We start from the raw sequence: 21,494 nt of genomic DNA, 5'->3' as shown, positions 1-21,494 counted from the left end.
ATAAGAAATAAAGCAGACATCCACTTTAAAGTTTATGTGTCATAAACTAACCCAGCATCATGCTCAGACCAGAGGGAAAAATAATTATGTTGAAGAAATACAGAGAAGAAAAAGTTCTTCTAGGGAAAGTCTACCGTGTGGCCTGTACCATGGAACAAACTTTGAAACCTTTTAAGCTGATTTCCATGGGCACTTCAGCCTCCCCCAATTCCACACTCCAATTGCATATTTGGGACCTTGAAGTTGGTTCCTCAACCCAGATCACCATCTACACCTATAACAAAGTAGAAAGAAAACCATTTTCTACACCCTCGCCAACATGACATAGGTCCCTGAAAAAGGCATTTCTGACCCAGACCAAAATAATGCAAGTTGTGGTTCTAGATATTCCACCTCCTTCTCCTTCCCAACACAACATAACTATTCCAAAAATATACAATGAAAAAAAGTCTAGAAGGAAAGAAACCAAAATTACAGTGTGAATAATACATGAAAAGCTTCTGGTACCATTTTACATTTCTACAGCAAGCAATCATTGGAAAATTATTACAAAATTAATACTGATCCAGTGCATAAGTGAAGAAAGGGCCCTTTCTGTCTTTGTACCCTCAAGTACAGGAAGTGGAAGGGATATTTTGGCCATATAGTGTTATAAGTATTATATTCTAATCTTTTGATTTCTTAATCACCATGTAAAGATGCAAATCATAGGCATTTCACTGCTCTTTGATATTCAGTTGACCTACTAGTGTTTTGCAGAACCAAAATGCAAATTGAGATCGCTACCGGACAAGGTTCACAATGTCCATGCCGTTTTTGTTTCTTAATCATGCAGTTAACCACCTAGGGCGACCAAGTTTTCCATGTCCCATTATCATTCCATTGGGGTAATTACATGTTCTCCACTTTCATTCTTAAACAGCTTTTCAATAGAGGCAGAAATTCAACAACTTAAGCCAGTTGTCTTTGGCCATGTTTTTGCACAACTAAAGAAAATCTTCTTTTTGTTTCACAATTGTTAATAACTTCCAAATTATTAGAAAACTCTTAAGAATTATTTAATATTAGTGCAACATGCTCATCATATTTAAAAAGGAGAAAGAAAAAAAATGACTCCCCACTCAGTAATTAATACTTGTGACTCCTTTCCCCAGAACAGACTAACAAAAGAAAAAGCTAGACAACTCCTCAGGAGACTCAAATTACTGCTCTAGCATTAATAAGGCAGTTATTACAAGTTAATTGAATATCAGTTGATTATACAAAGGAACATTTACTGAGACTTTTCAGAGTTCAAGAATTAAATTCAGCAAGCAGCTAGCTCTTCAGCTAGTGTTGTTTTTGTTTTTTTACTTCCACCTCCAGTAACTACATTGGATCCAGTCACTCAAGTCAGTGAATACATACCTATTTAGTGCTTACTATATGCTGTGGACACACTGAAGATCCAGAGCAGCACAGGGAGTAATTTCCTGCTCAGATGGACATAACTCCACCATCTTCTGAATTCCCCACTTGCATTCAGGGTCTCACGTGAACCAACACTCACACACCACTTCATGATGGAGCCTGTGTCACCTGTTACAGGTCCATGCCCCTGGGCAGGTCAGAAACATGTTTGTGAGCCTAGCATCTGGGAAATACCTCTAGTTTGTTTGGGAAACTTTTGCTTCTGAAAGGGCTAACATTAAACACTACTTCAGTCTTGGGCTGCAGGACACCACGGTCACCCAGATTAGGGCTGCCCACAGCAAGCAAAGCAGAAAGTGACTAGAGTGTGGCCAGCTTCCAAGACCACCAGATTTTATCCTGTTCTTCTGTCAGGTCATTATGATGTTAGGTCAGCAAGAAAATCCTGCATCTCCTTCTAAAACAATCATCTCTTTCTCTCTCCAAGGGACTGGGTTGTGCCTAATCAATTCCTCATCTATGTCAAGTAGATGGGAGTATTACACTAGGGTAAGGTTGAAGGACCCAAAATGGGAGCAAAGTAAGAAGAAAAAGGTAATGTAAATCTAACCCCCAATTATAGGAAAATGCACACTAAGATATCTAATGTTGTATTTATCAAATGGGATGAAAAGGTTTTAACTCAGAGACCAAACTTGCTTTTATGTTCTGCAAGCTCTGCGGTCTATGACTCTGCCTGGGAAGATGATGGAAACATGGAGATGCTGGTAGACATCACTGCCACCCAAGTAAAGAGGGCACCTCAGGGTAACACCAGTGGAGCCCAGACTTAAAGAGACACGGTCCTAATGACAACGCTGGCACTTATGCGTCATCACAGTGAACAAGTCAATGGGAATACAAGCAAGACAGACATCACAGCCTTTTACAACCTAATCCCACAAGGAGCAACCTGTCACTTTTCTTCTTTATCGTTCGTTTGAAGCAAGTCACTAAACCCAGTGAACACTCTAAGTGTGAGGACTGCACAAGGGGGTGACACTAGGAGATGGGTGTCATTGGGAACCAATTCAAAGCTGCTTACATAGAACAGAGAAGCAGACTGTGCTCACGTGCAGTGACTGGTCTTGGAGGAAGAAGACCACTTCTTCCATCACTGAGCAGGATAGGAAGGTATGGGTGCAGATGAAGGTAGATTGTTATCATCGGTGGTGACAAGTGGCAGGCTTAGGTCTGATGGCATTTTTTTTTTCATGTAGAATGAGGCAAGGTTATCTGCTGGAGGAGAAGATATGGTGGCTTGGGGGCAAGAAGAAGGTATGAGAAAGCAATCTCAGCAAATGCCAAAGAACACAACTAAAGAAACACAGTAAACTACCAAGCAATGCCAACTGGAAGTTTAAAATAACCTCAAAGTAAAAAAGTAGTCAGCTCAATTGTGTGATTTTCTTCACCATCTTTCAGTTGCCAGGGTACTAGCTCAGAAAAAGTAGCAAGAGATATATGCCAACTCTGGGGTAGAAAAAACTTTTTATCCATGTGTGAGTGCGGCCAAGAAATAATAGTCTAAATTATACTATTTCTATTTCTCCATCTGATTCTTCAAACCCACCCTGCTCAGCAGGTATCTTTCTGCCAAGCAGGCCAACAAATTAAATAGCCTGGTGTGTGAGTTTTGATACAGCTCTCTTGGACCTGTAGTGCATGGTAATTCCCTGGTTTTCCTTTCTCTGCACCCTCTATAGCTGCTCAGTGGGCAAAACTCTCCAGAACTTCAAAGGAGATCTGTAACATGGAAAAGACCCAGGGGCCCTGTCTGCATATCACAGACAAATATTGATGACAATGACCTTCAAAGTACTGTTAGATCTTTAATTCTAAAAATTAAAGACTGTTTAAATCTAGCTAACATTTCTGGTAGGAAACATATACCACTTATGGAATAATAGATGCTAATACACTTTTAAGATACCCAGAATTTAGTTAGTTAGTTATTTAGTTGGTTGGTTGGTTGGTTAATTGAATGGTTAGTTGAGTTTAAATTCATAGAAAAGACAAGCCACATAAATGTAGAAAAACAGCACTCCTCCCCACCAAATGCATATTTGTATTAGTCAGCTTGAGCTGTTGTAACTAAATACCGTAGACTGGGTGGCTTAAGCAACAGATAATTATTTCTCAAAGTTTTGAAGGCTGGAAGGCCCAGATCGGGGTGCCAGCATATTCAGGTTCTGGTAAGAGCCCTCTCCCTGGTTTGCAGATAGTCATCTTCTCACTGTGTCCTCACCTGGCAGGAAGAGTGAGAAAGAGAAACGTGGTGTCTCCTCTTAAAAGGGCACTAATCCACCCAGCCGAGCATGGCTCAGCAGTTGCCCATCCACCTAGGATCCAGGAGATCGTGGTTCGATTCCAGGTCAGGGCACATGCCTGGGTTGTGGGCTTGATGCCCAGTAGGGGGCATGCAGGAGGCAGCCGATCAATGACAACTCTCTCATCACTGATGTTTCTCTCTCTCTCTTTCCTGTCCTCTCTCTGAAATCAATAAATATATATTAAACAAACAAACAAAAAATTACCACTTGAATTAAAAAAAAAAAGTTGGCCTTACTCCCATGACCTATGAGCCTGACTGGGGGCCCCTTAAAAAAAGGGGGGGGGAACTAATCCTATTGGATCAGGTCCCCATTCTTATGACCTCATTTAACACTAATTACTTCCTTGCTCCAAATATAGTCACATTGGGGATCTGGGATGCAACGTAAAAATGGGGCCAGTAGGGGCACAAACATTCCCTCCTTAACAACATTCCTTCTGAAACGGCCAACTCATCCCATGTGTCTAGGGCTTTCCTAGTTTTAGGACTGAACATGCTGGGAAATCCCTCAGCCCTGGGGAAACTAGGATGGTTGGTTATGCTAATTTACCTTGCAACCCTCTCAGGAGTGGTCCAGGAGCCAGGTTGCTCCCGAGAGAATTCCTAGGGCACAGCCAGAGCAATAGCTGTTCCCTGAAAACACAGGCCCCTTATGCAAAGCCGACTGCGCTGCCTAGAAAGACACAATCTCTCGGCCTATTAGTGCTTTCATTTCAGAGGAAGTCAAATCCATCAAAAAGGATTTATTGGATGCTTATTGTTTGTAGCACAGTTCTAGGCATGGCTGGGGACACAAGTATAAAAATGTATTCCTGTCCTCAAGGAATTTATTAGTGAATAGAAAAAAAAGTGAGATAGAAAGGTCAAACAGTAATAAAACTAACATGAGAGGACAAGCATTAAAAAAAATCACAAGGCAGAATACGATTAATTGCAAACATGCTCTTGGGAAAATAGTCACTTTTAGAATCAGGAAGTTTGGGGGTTTTTTGTTCTTTACAAAGCAAAGGTAGTATTTTTAATGACGTGCTCCCGTTGGCTGAACAAAGCAGAGGAGAGGAATGGGTGTCACTTCAGACAGCTTTCCAGGTTTGAAAATTGTGAACACAGGCTTTCAAGCAAGACACAACGGGTCCCAACAGCATCCCAATGAGTGCTGCTGGTTGGGGAGCTTGCCAAAATGTTCTTTTCCTCAGCTGAAAAATTGGGATAATCTACCTCTGCCTTAGAGCTGGTGAGAGAATTCCATGAAATGAGGTTCATCATCACGCAGCACATCACCTAGCCTATGTCGAGCCCTCGATAAATAATTGCTGTTATGATTTGTGTGATTATTAATGTGATGATGGCATATATTATTTCCTCTTCTCTCCATGTTTCACAAGCGCTCTAATCTGAATAGTCTGGGGCAATTCACATTTTCTATTAAGTCACAAATGCTGCTGTGTTGCTGCTGTACATTTAAAAGGAGCAGAGGACTTTTGCATGCTCTTGTCTGAATGCTTTTTCATTCAAAATGCTCTTCATGTTGAAATCGCCAAAATAAGGTCACGTGTAATGCAAAAATTAATAGGACCAGCACTGCATTTAATTTAAGCCTCTGTTTACAAACTTGTCTTACCCCTTCTGCCGTTGTACTAGTTCCCTACTGCTGGATAACAAACTACTCCCCAACTTACGAACTTAAAACAACACACATTTATTATTTCACACCTTCTGTGGGCCAGGGACCCAGGCATGGCTCCACTGCATCCACTCACTTCGGGGTCTCTTGTGGGCTGCAATCAAATGTGAGCTGAGCCATGGCCATGTTATGGCTCAAATGGGGGAAAAAACCCATCTGCTTCTAAGCTCACGCAACAGCTTTCAGGATCCGGTTCCTCACAGACAGTTGAACTTGGGATCTCAGTTCCTCCCTGTTGTTGGCTGGAGGCCACGCTCTGTTCCTTGTGCTGCTGGCCTCTCTATCACGGCAGCTCGCTTCATCAACGTGTTCAAGCTGAGACACAGGGAGAGTCTACGGGCAACGTGGAAGTCACAATTCTTTGCAATCTATTCATGGAAGTGACATCCCCTCATCTTTGCCATAGACTGTTGGTTGCAAGCAAGTCACTCGGCTCAGCTGAGCAAGAGGCGAGAACACAAGGCCATGGAACCAGAAGGCGGTGACCACTATGGGCCACCTGAGCAAGCTGCCTACCTCAGCTGCGTCTTAGAGGCTCTCTGTCATGACTAGACTGCAGTGAAGCTGAAGCAGGAAAGTAACAGTAACAAGCTGATGCTACAAAATGCACAGTCACAAAGACAGCAGGGCCAATCCCTTCCTCCGGAGGAGGCTGCCCCCTTGATTTCTGGTATTTGTCAGAGCCAGACCACAATGCTGTTTCTTACAATACACCATTTCTGCTTCTTTAAAACTGTACTTTGTGCCTTCTAGTATAATTTCAGTAAAATTGAGTTTGCCTGAACTGCGTCTTAATAATTTGAGGAGTATCACAATTGGTGTTAAAAGCAACATCATCAACAGAATATCCCCCTAAGAAACTGCCGGAAACTTGCTTAAGTACAAGAAAGCAAATAAATCAGGCCGAATGTTTGGGGCCAAGTGACTCAACCTCTGGACCTCAGTTTCCTTTCAGAAAAGTAAGTGCTATACCAGATAATCTCTCAGGCTCCAGCTAGCTCCAAAATGGCCACAAGAATTTTATAATTAACTGTTAGCCAAATGTTACTGGGTGCTAAGGAGCCTTTCCCAAAATCCAGGGACTAACCACCAAAGAAGGTACAGTCTTGGGAGGGACAATAGAGGGTGATTTGCAATTCAGAGTTTTCAAAAGCTTCCCGAATCTGCAAAGCAGAGCTGAGTTTGGTCCCTCATTTTGCCACCCAGGAAGCTAATGAAAATTATCAAAGCTTTTCAGGGGTTGAATGAGCATCTGGCAACAACAGTGCCACATCAAACACTAAGAAAGACTCAAGTGGGGAGGGGGCAGACGAAAGCGTTGGTAGATGCTTCCAGTGGAAACTGGCCCTGAGCCAGTGGGGCACTCCCGGCTCTCTCCCAGGAGGACTTGCAGACTGGCATTAGCCAGCAGTGAGCACCATGGACATTCACTGAACAATGAAAACTTTTCATTTCTGTATGCTGGACACGAGATCTGTTGTCTTTCAGGTCCATTTTTACAAATAACCAAGTATTAGAGGCGCAAATACCCCTTGGCCTGTGTCAATGTCCACTGACTCATTAAACTGAGAGATGCCATGCAAACCTGTAAGAGAAAGAAAGAACTGTCTTCTCTGAGTGGCCTGGCAAGACTGGACTCAGAGCACAGGGAGTAAGACTAATAGGAAATTTAATGTTATTTAGAGGGCTACAACCTCCAGACTAGGGACAGTGGTATCACTTGGGGTCCTTCGCACTTGAGGCTTCTTGGCTGAACTCACTTTCCCTAGACAGTGCTTAGATGGGTATGCCCTGTCTGCCTGGTGACTGTCCCTTTATTTAACCTTCCCAGTGCATTGAACCTCCCGCAGACAGTAGTAACACAGCTAATGAAAGAATGTTTTCACTGGGTTAAAAGGTCCTAAGAGCCATTTTATATTTTCAAAGAATCTTTTGTATAATATTATTCTAATCCCTTATTAGCCAATTTCAGAGTTTAACTCATCTTTTTTCGCAAATTCTAGAAGAACAGGAAACACTAGTCCCCACGTATTAAGAATCATACCAGCAGCTCAGCACCCACCATAAGCTGGGCTTTGGAGCAAGTCCTCACTCTTTTATGAGCCACAAAACCATAAAACAGGAATCAAAGCACAGAGACCCTGTAACCTAGTCCTTCTATCAGCTCTTAGAACATCTCATGAATAAACTGCTTCATTTGGCAGCAAATGTGGAAAGAGGGCAAGAAGGTGATCTTCAGGCATAGAATGTATCTATAGTCAAAGTGTCATGATTCGTGTGGCCACGTGACCAAATGATCCCATATCCATGCTTTGTCTATAATGGAAAAAATATGAAAAAGGTAGAAATATATTTTCCTCTCCAATTTAACTAGACCTACATTATTACTTTTCTTAAATGCACATAAGCAATAACAGCTAATGTACAGTGGATATTGTAATAAAATTTTCATAGTATGTCTTTTTTGTCCACAAAATTATGTAAAAATGTGTCTGGTCCTTTTGTTGGGACCATTTGCAAGCCCGGGGGGCAATTACATAGAGTGTATTGGAGTCACCCGCACTCGTCTTCTAATGGCAGCTTGGCTGAGAGCCAAGCTTTAAGTCGAGCCTCAGGGAATTCAGATTTTAAAGTCAGCTACATTAGAGGTAGTGATTCGTGTTGGAGAAGAGATCATCTTTCGTGATTTATTACAGCCAGGGAGGGCGTCCAGTCCATTTACAAGATGATCTAGTTGAGTTGCATCTTCCAGGGAGCAATGCTGCATAAAATGAGAAACATCTGAACCAGGAGTTACCAGAAAGGAGACACTTGATTAGAGCTTGAAATATGTGGAAAGCAGATAGCTTTTCTTAGAAATCGATCTGAAAACAGCCCAGAATCTGCAAACATGGGCTACATACATATTCAACCCTGATATCTAACTTGTGACTGATGGGTCTGTTATGGCAAGTGTTTTTAAGTAATCATTCAGTATTAAGAATAAACATTTTATTTAAAATATTAATCTTAGTGGTGCTCATAATCTATGAGAAAGCTTTACTTGCTCTCAAAGAAAACTAAATTTTCCTCCTGTCTGTAATCCAGGAGAATTTTCACGAAGATTTATGATCTTTGGAATTGTCTCTGGTTTCCTCTAATGTCTTTTGTCTCAACTAGAGATACAGTGAATCAGTAAATATTTTAAAAGTATTTATATTCTTGAATACTTGATTCAGATTTTGAAAGAAATAAGAGCTATGGTTCTATTTAAAATAAAACCCCTTAAAAAATATATTATATCTGTAAAAAATGAATCTATCTATACGTGTATTTTTCTTTTTTCTTTTTTTAAATATATCTTTACTGACTTCAGAGAGAGGAAAGGAGAGGGAGAGAGAGATAGAAACATCAATGATGAGAGAGTCATTGATCAGCTGCCTCCTGCACGCCCCTGACTGGGGATGGAGCCTGCAACCTGGGCATGTGCCCTGACCTGACTGGGAATCAAACTGCAATCGCCTGGATCCTGGGTCAATACTCAACCGCTGAGCCACGCCTGGCCGGGCTATACGTGTATTTTTCTTACTCATATATTTGGTAGGAGAAAACAACACCATGAACTTCAAGTCCATTTCCCACTAGTGTCTTCATTTTTGTATTTTATTGCATTCCGCAGTGGTTTTGCAACCAGCTGTATCAAGAGTGTCCAAGAGGAGTGTAAACAAGGCCTTTGCAGTGACTCTGGCTAAAGCACACAGATGTGACTGAGAACAAAAATCTCTGTGGAGCTATCCCAAGATGAATAATCATGCTACATCCAAGTCTCTGCCAAGTTCCTTCTGGCAAACACATCGAGAAATGCTGTCTACCTACCAGAGAGGAAGCAGAGAGACATTTCTACCAGCTCCATCCTCGTACCAAACTTGTAAGCAGTATCGTTACAATCTTGTGTCTATGCGTAATGAGACAACATCTTGCGACATAATCGAAGCTTTTTTTCTGAGATCTGTGGCCGCATAGCCCTCCCCCAGCTTAGCTACGGTACTCTACTTTCACTGCCTTGAGGAAGGGGTGACGCAGAGGACACCAGGGTCAGCTCCACTCATTATTCATCCTTTATTTTTGTTTTTGCAAATATTCATTGAGCACCCATCTATGTGAAAACACTCTCCTAAGTGCTGAAAATAATTCTTTATCATAGACCTTTACATAATAAGCAGAGGTCAATGCACAAAGTTTTGAAAAGGCCTAGCTGATGAAAGTGCTAAAGAGAACCATGACGCCAGATAACGGGATGAAGGAAGACAGAAGAGCCCGAAATAGGCCGACAGCCTCAGCTTTTGAGTTTCAAAAGCCTAGGTACAAGCCTAAAAAACTTAGAAGCAATATTCAGGCAGAGGTGTTTTATTTTTTATCCCCAAAATGAGATGAAGTTTGCTCAGGTGAGAAGAAGGAGAATGGAAGATTCAGAGGAGATGAGAACTTGAAGCTGGCGGGTACCTGAGAAGGCACGCTAAGTCCTGCCCCCCTCTCCTTCCCATCCCCAAAGAGGACGCTTAGGTTTGGGACCCAGATCCAATTCCTGGAAGGGCCCAGATAGGTCCCAGTAAAGCAGGTGGAGCCGAGATTTGACTGACCAGTGTGCCAGCAAAAGAATAGGACAAAAGGTAGGTCCAGGCAGCCAACTGGACTGAGAAACAGAGGAGTCAGAAAGAGTATGATCTGAACGAACAAATGATCAAAAAACAGGCGGGAACGAGTGTTCCCAGCAGAGGGTGATGTGGCTTAATGATGGGGACAGCCAGACCCCCCTGACCCCCGCTGAGGAGGAAGTGAGGCTGAAGATTGAGTTCAGTCACCAGTGGCCACCTGTTTAATCAGTCATGCCTATGCAGTGACGCTTGGGTTAAAGCTCTGAAACAACAAAGCCAAGGAAGCTTCTGGATTGCAGAGGGTATGGCATCTGATCCTCCATTCACTTCCTGTAACACTTAGAATAAAACCCAGTCACTTCCTTGTGGCTTTCAAGGCCCTTTGTGATCTGGCCCCTGTCTACTTATCGAACCTTATAAATACCACACTCTGCATCCACATGCCAGGGGCTTGCTGCAGCCTGACCCCACGGGAAACACTTCCAGACCTCACCCTAGGGACCTCTCTATCTAGCTGGGCACTGTGTCCTTTATAATAACTGCAATCTTTCCTGAGTTCTCTGCATCATTTCAGCTCATTATGGAACCTAAGAAAGTGTTGCAGAGACCCTCAGATTTGTAGTCAGCCAGGAGACGTGTGAGTAGCCTGGAGACCCCGTGTGCAGCTGCTGTCTGAAGCGGGGCCAGTCTTGTGGAACTGAGCCCTTAGCCTGTGGGGTCTGCACTGACTCTGGTAGCTAGTGTCACAATTGGATCAAATTGTTGGACACCCAGTTGGTATTAGAGAATTGGTTGTTGTTGGGACAAAACTACGAGTCCATATTCCAGCTCCAGCATTACTTGCCATTTCCACTGCTGCCCCTCGAGTCTGATGGATCTTCTCTCTCCTGGACTTCCCGACATAGCAGGCTCCTCACTGACCTTTTTGACTCTTCTATTGGTACCACAAGACAGCTAACACTGAACCAGCATTTAAAAGCATAAATCGCAGTATGTCACTCCTTGCTTGAAATCCTCCATTGGGCCCTGGCTGGTGTGGCTTAATTGGCTGAGCACCGTCCCATGCACCAAGAGGTTGCAGTTCGATTCCCAGTCAGGGCTCATGCCGAGGTCTCGGGCTCCACCCCCAGTAGGGGGTGTGCGGGAGGCAACTGATTGATGGTTCTCTCTCATTGCTGTTTCTACCTCTCTCCCTCTCCTTTCCTTTCTCTCTCCAAAATCAATTTTTAAAAAAAGAACATTAAAAAGAGAGAGAGAGAGAGAGAGAGATACTCTACTGGCTTTAAAATAAAATCCAGTCACCTCCTTCTGCCTTTCAAGTCCCTTTGTGATCTGGCCCCTGTTTACTTATCAAACCTTATAAATACCACACCCTCTTACTCATTAAGTCCTTGCCATGTGGTCTGCTTTCTGGTTTTCTGTTTATTAAATCCAGAAATATTTGTCTTGCCTTGGGGCTTTCTGCTTAATTCTCCCTTGGCCTGACATTTTCAACCCTCTTCTAAACGGGCCAACCTGAGCTATTTTTCAGAATTCAGAATTCAGCTCAGAGACGCCTTCCTGGACCACCCAAACAGGGACAGAGCTTCACCCCAGCGGGCGGTCCTAACTCTGCACCCCTTATCAGCACCCTGCGTGTCTCATGTTTACTCATGCTTATTGTCTGACTACACCCACTAGAATGTCAGCCTGATGAGAAATGGGAAGTTGTCTATCTCATCCATCACTCCATCCCCAGTGTCCAAAACAGGGTCTCACCCATTGGGCAACTAATGAATATTTGAAGACTGAATGGCTGAAGAAAATCTCCTTCGTGCAGCACGTAAAGGGCCAGGGGCTTCCCGATGGCTGAACTGATCCACAGTCACTCTCTGCTCATTCTGTGCCATAGCTTTGACTCGTGAGAGGGGTTCATGTCAGAAGAAAACTATTTTAAGGATTTGCCCCATGAAAAAGAGCTGTTGATTAGGGCATCGGCAAATATAAACAACTTCCATGAAACCAACAGGAGGGCCAGCGTTCAGCAGGGTCTCCGGCAGGTTTCCTGTTCGGTGCAGGGTTGGAACTGCTCTTCCCGTCATTCCGCAAGGCAGCCGGCCCCCTGTCCCCTTGGGCACCACCTACTCTGCTTGGTCAGGCAATTTAGGCAAACGCACCACTCTCAACCAACAGGCATAGGGAATGGGAAAGGGGAGGGGGGCCTGGTTTTTCAAAGGTACAATGCGTTGCCTGGCTTGCCATGGCTCAGCGGTTGAGCATCCACCTAGGATCCAGGAGATCGCGGTTCGATTCCCCGTCAGGGCACATGCCCGGGTTGCAGGCTCGATCCTGAGTCAGGGGCATGCAGGAGGCAGCCGATCAATGACTCTCATCATTGATGTTTCTATCTCTCTCCCTCTTCCTTCCTCTCTCTGAGATCAACAAAATATATTTTTTTCAAAAAAGTACAATGTGTTCTGATAAAAGGAAACCACAGAAAATTATTCCAAGGCAGGAGAACGCTTCCAAGGGGAATGAGTGCCTCGTCTGAGACCAGGAAGGGGCTTCAGCCCTTCGGCCTCCATGTTCTTTAGGAGGCCCGGAGGCCTATAGCTCCTGTGGGAAACAGAATTACAGCATTTCTTGAATCTGGCAGCTGAAATGGTAAAAGCTTTTCCCTAAACAGACAGACTTTGCCATCCCCTGGGTCTGCTTGCTGTTAAAAGCAAAGATACAACTCTGTGCATACTGATATTCAGAAGTGTGGTTTCCATATAAGCTCAGCCAGCTAATGCCAACAATTAAGTCTGCATATTTTGTCTCTGCCCTAAATCAATTCATCTCACAAGGGGCATCTCAAATTTCCAAAGGGAAATCCAAGCACAGTGTGTAGTTAAAGCCCTTAAAATGGTCATGGCCTTTTATCCGGGAATTCCACAACCAGAAATTCATTCTGAAAGGAAACAATAAGAATGCAGACAAGAATTTATTTTCAGAAATGCTCAAAATACTCTTACATTATAAACAACGAAAATGTCCATAGGGAAATAGTATAGAAAAATTATTGAATGTGCCACAAGGGACTGTTATATAGTCGTTAAAAAAATTTTTTATGGGGATCTTTTAAAAGCACACGCATGCTTTTAAGAAGTCTGTCCTAAGGTTCAGAAAAATGCCAGTTAATCCCAAAGAATTTCTGGATTTCCTCATATCTTTTCTTTTTTAAAATCAGAGATGTTGACACACCATGCACACCATGGTATTAAAACCCAAAGAAGTTGGTTGGAGAGGAGTGTCATCCTTCTGTAAGTCTATATGCACACACACACAAACACTCTCCTGTCCTTGGAAGAGAGGAAGTGTGGTAGAATCAGACTTTTGAATGTTTCTTCCTGCCATCTGCTGAATCTACACTTTTAAGCTATTTCTTAAGCAGCTGCCAGACAGCTGTTTCAGCCTCCTGAGATAGGCAGAGTGTCAAGAAATGAAAAAAGAATAAAAAGTCTACACGCCATCCAGAGTTATGCTTGTTAACATTATGGAGACAATTGTATTCATTTCCTTCGACAGAGGCCCACCTGGTTGGGTAAATGCTTAGGTAAGTCAGCTCGGAGTTGGCCCTCTAGGGTCTATGGGTTTGGTTGGTCTAAATTGCCTGCCCATGAAAGGGAAAGGAGGGCAGGGTGCCAGGTAGGAGCCATGTGGATGGAGGATTAGGAAAAGCCTGGAAGATTAAGGATTTTGAAAAAGAGCAAAAATATCTCATCAGTCTCCCCAAAAGCCATCAGAAAAACCTGTTGTTCAAGCAAAGCTAAATTTACTAGACTTCCTGGAAGAAAGGAGAGCAATACTTGACAGAGCTTAGCAAGTGTCTCAAAATGGGAAAATTGGGGAAACATATGTATGGAGTTTTGAAGCCTGGGTGACTTTAATATGGACCTTGCAAGGTGGGGAACTGGTAGGGACTGGCCAGAATTTATAACCTAACAGCTGTGGTTGATGGGGGGGTGAGGTGAGGGATTTTGAAGAGACCCCTGGAGAGCAAGCTACCTAGTGGTTCACAGTGTTGTCTTCCAAGAGCAAGTATTTTCTGGAGCCAGCAGCTAAGAGTCTTGTTACTGTTTTGTTTGTTTTGTTTCATTGGATTGTTCTAACACAGACAGGAAAGTATACCTAATCCCAGTTAACACCAGGACAGGAAAATAGATTTGGTCCCAGTACTGTTTAACAGAGGCAGGGAGTGATATTGGTTTCAGTCCATACAGGAATTTAATGCGATTACTGGCTGTGTCATTGACCTCCTCTCCTATCGCCCTGGAAATCTTCAGTAAAATCTACTTTGCTCACGAATGCTCAGCGAAGCACTTTCTTTGGTGGCTCTAAGAAAATGTGGTATCCTGTTTCAGGTCTGTGTAGTTACCAGAGATCGCCTTTTTAACCCTTGCTCTTGTGGGGAGGTGGACTGTGTCTTCCATCACCACGTGCCCAGCGCCTAACACAATATTCAGCATACACAGAAAATCAGTGAGTACTAGAGAGGAAAACATATAAGGATGTGCTAAGCATTTATAAGTGATACAAGCAATTAAAAATGCAAAGGAAGTAATACTCACTGGGTTTCAAAGTAGCAAGAGAGGACCACAGGGACTTAAAACAACCATCCTTGATCATAGGCAGAGTTAGCGGTGAAGAAGAGAGACAGTAAGGTAAGAAGAGGCAGGGTGGGCCCCTGTAGCCCTATGTCCATTCTAACCTGAGTGAGGTTATGCCGCAGAGATCAGGACACCTGGAGCTTGAGGCTAGACCTGAGAGCTCTGGAAACCAGACAAATGGGTAAGAGCTGAGAGTTTCTGAATGAAAGAGAAGAGGCATTTCTTTTAAGAAAGCCTGTGTAGCTATAGTATTCGGTTTGGAAAGAGGAAGAAGCTAATGAGAAAGCTGTTGCACAAGGTAAATAAATCTTAGGTTTATTCACCAAGTTCATGGAAAAGGGAGTCTAGATACGTGAAACACAGGCCCACAAGCTGCAGAACAGGAAGCAGACCAAACGTGAGCTGTCAGACATAAAGAAGCACCAAGGAGAACTGCAGTCTCAGGCCTCTTGATTGGCAAAATAAGGATGCCTTTGAGAATCAGGAACATGAGACACGACGGGAGACAGGGAAGGATGTATAAGTTTGGGGCAGGCTGGGTTTCTTCGTACGTGGGGATACCTAAGTTATACCTCCGGGAGGCAGTTGGAAATATGGGGGTGATGCTTTGGTGAAGTGACAGAAGAAGAGAGACTAAAACGACCACTACATCTCAGGTGCATCCCACAGACCAGATACCGTGACACACGGTCACAGGTGAGATCTGTCAGCCTTGTGTTGGCAGGAAGAGCAGGTGGACACCGTCCTTCCCAGGAGAAAAACTGTATATTCACAAACATGCAGGATGTGGGAAAGCATTTCTATCTTTTTCCCAAGGGTACCTCCAGTCTCTGGACAGTGGGGCTCACATGGGCCTCAGGAAGTGTTCTGGGGACCATCTCACTCCCACTCTCTGCCCTTCTCACCTACTCGGGACAGCCAGTGTGTCCCAACATTTCCTCCAGACCAGGCCTCTGGGACCAATGTCCCTCGTGCTGTCTTGGAGGACCGCTCCTCTGAGCCGAGGTTCCCATCTGTCTCTCACAGGAGCACACAGAGGTCTTCCAGACTCTTCCGTGTGAGGCAGTTACAACATAAGCAAAGGCCTTTCTCTGGCTAATAATGAAGGATTCTTAGCATAATTCCTTGCTTTATTATGATTTTTAAAAAAAATATATCTTTATTGATTTCAGAGAGAGGAAAGGAGAGGGAGAGAGAGAGCTTAGAAACATCAATGATGAGAGAGTCATTGATCGAGCCCGCAACCCGGGCATGTGCCCCAACCAGGAATCAAACCCTGATCGCCTGGATCCTAGGTCGACACTTAACCTCTGAGCCACGCCGGGCCGGGCACTTTCTTATGATTTTAAAATACTCTCTTCTTTATAAAGGGCAAAGGGGATAAATAGGAGGTTACAAAATGTTGGGAGCAGGAAACTTGTTTTTCCATTAATGAAAACATTCCCTAAAATGACTTAGTTTTTTCGCTAAGGCTTTTCTTCAGGGTTTCAAATTTTGCTCTGTAAAGAAGAAGGCACATGAGCAAGTTAGAGTGGGAGAAAGAGAGAAATCAGCAGGGCAAAGGAAGAGAACTGGTCAGAGAAAGGCAATGTCAGGAAGCAAGGTGCTGGAGGGGTGGCTTAGCAGAGGCCCTGGGGGATAGAGCAGATGAAAAGCCACAGGACTTGACAGTGAGAGAGATGGTGACCTTCAAAGGAGGAGTGTCAGCAGAAACAGGTCGATATGCTAGCTTGATTCCAATCACCCCAAAGCCTCCCATCTGAGCTTGGGCTTCTTTGGCCTAGCTTGCCCGGCTTCTCATAAATAACCATACATCAGACTCCCCAGCTTTTATTGGTTAACTCAAGAAAGCAGAATAACTCTTTATGTGAGTAATAAAACCATGGATTTGGTGGAACTTGTGATAATTTTAAAATCACAGATTTTAACACGTGCACTGAAAATTCACTTTCAAGAACACTGGTTGCCAGTGTTCTGCTCTCTGTCACTCGCGGCTCCAGGCGGAGTTTCCCAAGGGCAGACTTGTATCTGCATTTCTGGAATAGTACTAGGAATGGGCTTTACACCAGCACCTTCTCACACAGATCCACTGACGGCAATTATGAGACAGTTCCTTAGTTAGTCTGTACCCTGAGCACACAGCTATTCTCTATCTTAGCATCCTTTATCAGAACACTAAGACACATCCCTGGGCTGGTATTTGTTTTTATACTAAGCTCAGATTCTGGTATCCTTTTGTTAAGGTTCTCACTACATGCTAGGAATGTCATCCATCTGACAGGACAAATGTTTTCAAGGCCCCTGTTGGTGGACGCTTCCATTTGTAAAGGAATCCATGCAACCTGCAGTTGGTCATGATTTCAAGCATTGCCATTATATTAACCTATTTTAGTGACTAGAAGCTTAACTCGAAGGAATAGTTGGCAATTAGTACTTTCAAGGTTGAATCCATAGCCAAGCAAATTGATTTTATAAGATGATACTGTCTAGTTTAATAAATTCTACATTTAATCCAACCTGCAAAACATTTTCCAAGTCATTAGTTATTCCCAGTGAAATAGCTGTTTAGTCCATATAAATAGGTCTACAGAAATATAGACACTGATTTTTAACATATACTTTCCAAGATTAATAAGCAAAGGGATGAGTCAAACAAAACAATATTGGTGTGGATATCATTCAGCGTCTCCAGAGAAACAGAAGCAGTGGGAGATACATGTATATGAATATGCATGTGTATGTGTGTGCATGTGTGTGTGTATATATATATATTTTTTTTTCCTGAGACTTATTTCAAGGAATTGGCTTACATGATTGTGGAGGCTGGCAAGTCTGAAATTCATAAGGCAGGTGGCAGGCTGGGAACTCAGGCAAGATTCTTTCTTTCTTTTTTGTTTTTGTTTTTGTCTTAACTAATACACCCAGATATCAGAAAACTGTGGCCTAACACCACATACGTGGCCTCTCCCAGATTTCCTTTCCCATTGTCTTGCTTTGTTCTGCCCTTAGTCTAAGCTGGGCGATGGTATTAGAACTTGCTGTGTGAAACAAGCAATGCCATTTAAGTGTGTTAGATTATACTTACACATAAAATGAATTATATCACTCAGTACTTAGGTGACTATTCTCAACGAGAGCTTATTTCTAGTTCTGAAGGCAAGAAAACAGTTTGCTTCTCCTGAAATATTAACATCATTTCGCTTTGGCAAGTGGGAAGGTCAGAGGTATGCTTATAATTACATTGTAATCATCATTCTTATTCCCCCAACCATGCTCTCATCTCCACTCTCCAGTTTCAGTTTTTAAAATTGTTTAATTTTTATAGTATTTCTATTTTTTATTGATATTCTTGAGAACCACTTCAAATCCTTTGTTCAGTGAAGAGGTGAGTGAATGAATGAATGAATGACAAATAAAGAAACAAGTAGCTTTCCCTGGATAAGCTCTTGCCAGAAAATTCAGAGAAATTTCACTCCCAAATTCCACCTTCTGGTTCAAGAGATTATGTTTCCCATGAGTTTATGAAGATTTATGATTGCCTTTTCCTCCCCTTTTTGTTAATTCTGACTTACAACAATCCAGTCATTGTGTTGACTCCTGGTAGTAACTCCTACTTTGGTTATATCTCTTACATTACCAATATCTTAGGTTCCTTGTGCAAATAGAATCTCCATAGCCCTATTTTGCTGGCTCTTTTGTTATTATTTGTAAATATCTGAAATTTCAGTGGATTCAGGGCTAAGTTCCTAATTAAAAGACCTACCTCTCTCTCATTCAATCTCTGTCTCTGTATCTCTGTCTCGTTGTCTCTTTCTGTCTCTCTCCATATATACATGTGGTTGTGTGTGTCAATGGTACATCCCTTTATGTATGTTGTTGTGTGTCAATGGTACATTCCTTTACACTGTTGGGTACTGTTCTAATTATATGGATTGACCACAGTTTTTTAAAAACCCTTCACCAATTGAAGGACATTTGGGTTTTTTTCTGTTTTGGGTGGGCAGGAATTCTATGTTATAGTTTTGAGACATAATTTTTTCTTCATCTAGGAAAGCTCAGTTTTTGTACTTAAGGCCATCAACTAATTGGATGAGGCCCATCCACATGGTCAAAGGTAATCTCCTTTACTTAAAGTCAATTGACCATAGATAACAACCACATTTACAAAATACTTTCACAGCAACCCCTAGGTCAGCATTTGATTAAACTAACCGTCACAATGTGACAATTCTTACCGGTCCACAATAGAATAGTTTCAGTATCAGCAAAGGCTATATCAGATGGGGGAGAATGTTACCAAGACCTGGAAGTCATGGCTCCTGCTTTGCAAAAAAGATCATCTAATGATAGAAGCTGACAATCATGGAAAATTGCATAAATATCCATAGGCAGTAACCACACAAGCCACGGAAAGACACCCTGTAGGTCCAAAACCCAATGCTGGTTGATTCATTTATTTTAGTGCTTTTATACACTTTTATTGTCTAAGGCCTTCATCATTTTTTCAAGTGAACCATACCACATTAATAAAAGGCATTAATTATCCTAGCTGAAAAAGTCTCAAATTATACAGATGTTAATTTTATGCAGGATAGGTAATCGTTTTCTGTTGTCAAAGTATAAAATTATTTTTTAACTTGACAGCACTAATATAAATTAATTATGAAGCAAATTCTGATTTATCAACTTACTGGATATGCTTCCCTCATGGTTTTACCATATAACAGTGCTAAAATTAAGGAAATGAGGGGGGAAAAAAGATAAGGAAGTTGCTAGAATGATTAGGATCACTTTTATTCTAGCTGCCATATTTCTTTTACATCCTAGTTTCACTTCTTTTTTATTCCCTCACATCTGAAAAAAGAAATTTAGAAAACTAAAACTATCAGCATCAAATCTCTTGTTTCGAGCTTTTTGATAATTAATCTTACATGTCAATTTGGCTAAGTTGTGGTGCCCACTTGTTAGGCCAAATACCAGTCTAGATGTTGCCATGAAGGTAGTTATGGGTGTGATTAATATTTAAATCAACAAACTTGGAATGCAGGAGATTACTCTCTATAATATAATGGGCCACATCCAATCAGTTGGAGGTTTCCAGTAGAGGAAGAAATTCTCAAGACTGTGGCATAGAAATCCTACCTGCTTCTGGGCTACCACCCTTCGGAATTGAGACTCAAGACTGCGATATCAACTTTTCCCTGAGTTTCCAGCCTACCAGTCTGCCCACCAGTGCTGGACTTGCCAACCCCCAGAATCATGTAAGCCCATTCCAGTCAATAGATCAGTCAATAGATAGATAAATATGAATGTACGTGCATGTATATGTACATATATATGTGCGTGTGTGTATAAATATGTATATGTGTGTATAAAGATATATAGATATATATACTGATTCTCTGAATGAATACAAAGCTTCTTCCTCAAATTACTCATATTTTTGATGAGAAATACAACTACTGTGACAAAAAGTCTTGGTTTATATACTTGTTTTTATCACAAATTAAATAATTTATTTCAGTGGTATGAGGTCCCTTAAGTTTTACCCTGAAAGGTTTGAGATGTATTCATTTGAATTTGTTTGGCCCCTTCAGGAACCTACATACCTGCCTGCTCGCGGACTGTGACGGCCAAGCCCTGATACACTCTTTCTCTGCCCAAACACTGCCTTTTCATGGCCCAGGACTTGTGAGGTCATGGGCACTGGCCCGTCTAAGTGGATGCCGGGTGTTCCCCGTGGGGCCTGCATGCCTGTGCCTGGAAGGGTGAGGATTTTCCCGGATGCGACTAGGAAGCCAAACCATATGGTAGCCCAGGGTTGTCCGCTGTGACTGCTGAGGCTCATCTGCGGTGACGCTTTCTTAGTGTCCTCTCCCTGGAGCCCTTCGGTCAGTCAGCACTGGCCCAACGAGCACCCCGAGCTTTGCGGGGTCGAGGAGAGGAGGAAGAGCGCAGCCTACGCTTAGTGATGCCAGCATCAGCCTCAGGAGACAGCTTGATTGACAAGGCCTTCCTCACGTGGATCAGATCACCCACCCGCAGGAATGGCCAACCCTTCTGTACATCATTCCCGCAAGCGGTCCTTGCAACTTAACAAAGGGGGAAAGTAAGTGAGCTACCGACCCACGTCAGAGAGAGCGCAGGAAAATGAAATACGAAGTGGAAAAGACAGTGTGTGGGGTGCTGGGTGTTGGGCTCAGACGTGACAGTTGAAGGTGTTATCTTCCCAGAAGAAAGCTCATCCAGGCGGGACACTAAAGGGACATGTCCTGCAGGCCCTTCGCCCCTCCCTGGCCCTCTCCGACCTGCTCTCACCTCCTCCGGGCGCTCCCCTCTCCTGCGGGCTGGGCGCCTTGCGTTCCTCAAACAGGCCCCGCAGCTCCTGCCTCAGTTCCGCCTTGGCCTTGGCTGTTCTGTCTTCCAGGGGACCTTCTCCCGGGGACATGCCCGTGGCTCCCCCTCCCTCAGACCCTCCGGGCTCTCTTACCACAGAACCCTGCCCAGGCCACCATTTGTTAATAAACAAATTTATGTTCTCAGTCTTCAAAAATCCAGTTAGGGAGGTAAAACTGAGACATAGTCAACTCAGTGAAATAGGTTTGGACAAAAAGACAAGAAAGCTGCTAACCAGGAATAAATCTGAAAAGAAGAAAATGGGGTTACACGAGCCAGGTGGCCTTTGAGAATGCTGGAGTCACCTGTCACAATGCCCCCTTTGGCCCGCCAAAGAAACGTGTGCTCAGTGAAGAACCAGAGGT

This window comes from Miniopterus schreibersii (genome assembly GCF_964146895.1).
Source record: "Miniopterus schreibersii genome assembly, chromosome: 3".
NCBI classification, from domain to species: domain Eukaryota; kingdom Metazoa; phylum Chordata; class Mammalia; order Chiroptera; family Miniopteridae; genus Miniopterus; species Miniopterus schreibersii.
This window is presented reverse-complemented; position numbering follows the sequence as displayed.